Source organism: Ranitomeya variabilis, chromosome 5, assembly GCF_051348905.1.
Source record: "Ranitomeya variabilis isolate aRanVar5 chromosome 5, aRanVar5.hap1, whole genome shotgun sequence".
Classification (NCBI taxonomy): Eukaryota; Metazoa; Chordata; class Amphibia; order Anura; family Dendrobatidae; genus Ranitomeya; species Ranitomeya variabilis.
Window position 1 is genome coordinate 443,812,809 of NC_135236.1, and position 2,367 is coordinate 443,815,175.

Sequence of the window (2,367 nt, forward strand, 5' to 3'; positions counted from 1 at the left end):
GCCCAACCAGCCCAAATCCTGGAATTCTTGATCCAGAGCCTCAAGCGGGAGAAGGATCTGGAGGAGTTATTCCTTTGGTATGGGTGGATCTGTACCATCAAGAAGAAGAATCGCAGGTGAGGCAATGCCTTAAAAACCGTACCAAGTGTGTGAATAATTCACATTTAAAGGCTTCCCGAGGTTGGTGTCCACAGGTAGAGACCCAGTCCTTTTGTCTGCCCTTATTCACACACTCAGGTCAACGCTGACACATGGTAAGGTTTGTAATATTAGACAGCATAGGAACGGCACGATCAGGATCACCTTGTCAATGGTGGGCTGGCTTTTATGCTATTTTTGATCAATAACTGTATTGCTAGAACCCTGTGTTATTTAGATGCACTCTTGCTTTTTATTTATTTAGTTACAGAAGGGTCTATGTTTATTTTGCTTCCTGTAGGTTTTCTATGCTTTATGGCCAAAATGAACATGTGTTTTTGTGCTGCATGTATACCAACTTAAACCAAGCTTTTTTTATATATATAAGACAGCAGCAGAGGAACCATGGCTCCAACCGGAAGAATACCGATTTGATCCACTGCCAATCATTGAACCCATGGAAACGTTTGGAGAGCCCAGTTTCCTAAGCTTGCTGCTACCTCCTTTCTGTGGATGCCCGCCAAAAGTGGGGTGCTACTGGTTTGGGTAGTTGGCCCTGGAAGCCCCAAAGTTGCAGGTGTTCCATTTCCCAGCAAGCCAGTGGAAGGGTGATACTCTGTGATTTGCCACATCTTGTGTATTTGTTGGAACTGTACTATATGTTATTGACTGTTGATGGTTCAGTAAAGTATTTGCACACTGTGTTAGTCTTACCCTGTGTTGTCTGAGTAGTATTGTGCCCACAGGAAAGGAGTACGAGCATTCAGTGGGATGAGCCCTGGTCCATGCGGTTTTTGTTAAGATAGCAAGGCCAGCCAACGAGAGCATCCAATAACCCTTATGTCTCCACACATAGCATTACACCTTTTCCTTTTTTTATCAATTAAGAATAAATCAAAAACTAATTGTATTACAGTATGTTTTACTATTTGTATGCAATCTTATGTATTTGGTTACTATTGTTGAAGTCCCCACTGGCTCTTGTTAATAATGCTGTAATAATACTTGTCACTCATTTTGGTGTATTCAACAGGAATATTTATTCATTGTGGCAAATCCAGAAAAAACAAGAGACGTTTTGGTCAATACAAGACCTTCATCTGAATGACTGATGAAGGATTTGTATTGACTGAAACATCTCTTGTATTTTTCTGGATTTGCCACAATTAATAAATATTCCTGTTGAATACATGACTGATGAAGGTCTTGTACTGATTGATACGTCTCCTGTTTTTCTGGATTTGCCGCAATTAATAAATATTCCCGTTGAATACACCAAAAAGAGTTCCAAATCCTTGCAGTATAACTGATGGTTTGGGTATCCTACTTGTTCATTAACCTTTCCAGAAGTGCCTTGTTTTTTTAATCTTATTAATAATGCAACATCCTGACTTGCTGTTCAGCTGTGTAAAAAAAAGAGGAAAGAAAAGCAGCACACTGACCCCCCAAAAATAAAAAAATAAATAAAAGGGGCAGCAGAGGTATGAATATCCACTTACATCTCAAAAGCAGCCAGCAACTTCTGTCACAGACACATTATTGGTATGTAAGGGGTCCATATGCTGGTCTTGCACAGGGGCTCTTTTCTGTCTGTGTCCACCCCATATACAGCATATGTGTATGTATGTGCATATATCAGACTTTTTTTCAGGACTAGAGTTTAAATCTTCTGGCCAATTACTGTAATTCATGATGATAGAACCATTTGGGCCCCCATACCTTTGTAATTGATGTCTCTTGAGTTTCATACTACTTTATGGGGGACTACTGTTTGCAAAATAAGCAGTATAATGAATCAATTAAAGATTAACGATGTCAACAAATAATCCAATAGTTATGCTAAGTTTATGAAGGAGATTTGGGGTTTAGTACCAATACTACTAGTAGTATTTTTAATGGCACTACTCTGGGGTGTTCATAACGTATTGAATAACTTTAATTATCTTTGTTTTTAATTATGACTACTATATCACTGCTATACTAGCTGTCCCTGCTGATGCCCATTAGATCACATACTCCTCCAAGCACAAGCATAGTTCCTGGACAGGAAGGGGAACACTATTCATGTTCAGCTAACTCTTCTTCTCCTGTACTGTTAATAAGGATCAAAGAGAGGAAGGTATAAAGAATACTGTGCAGCTTTAATTAATAATCTATTCTATCTGTGAGAGCAAAACAAAAAAGCAGAACTCCTCTAAGGTAGTGTGCACTGGCTGATATTTGTGTGAC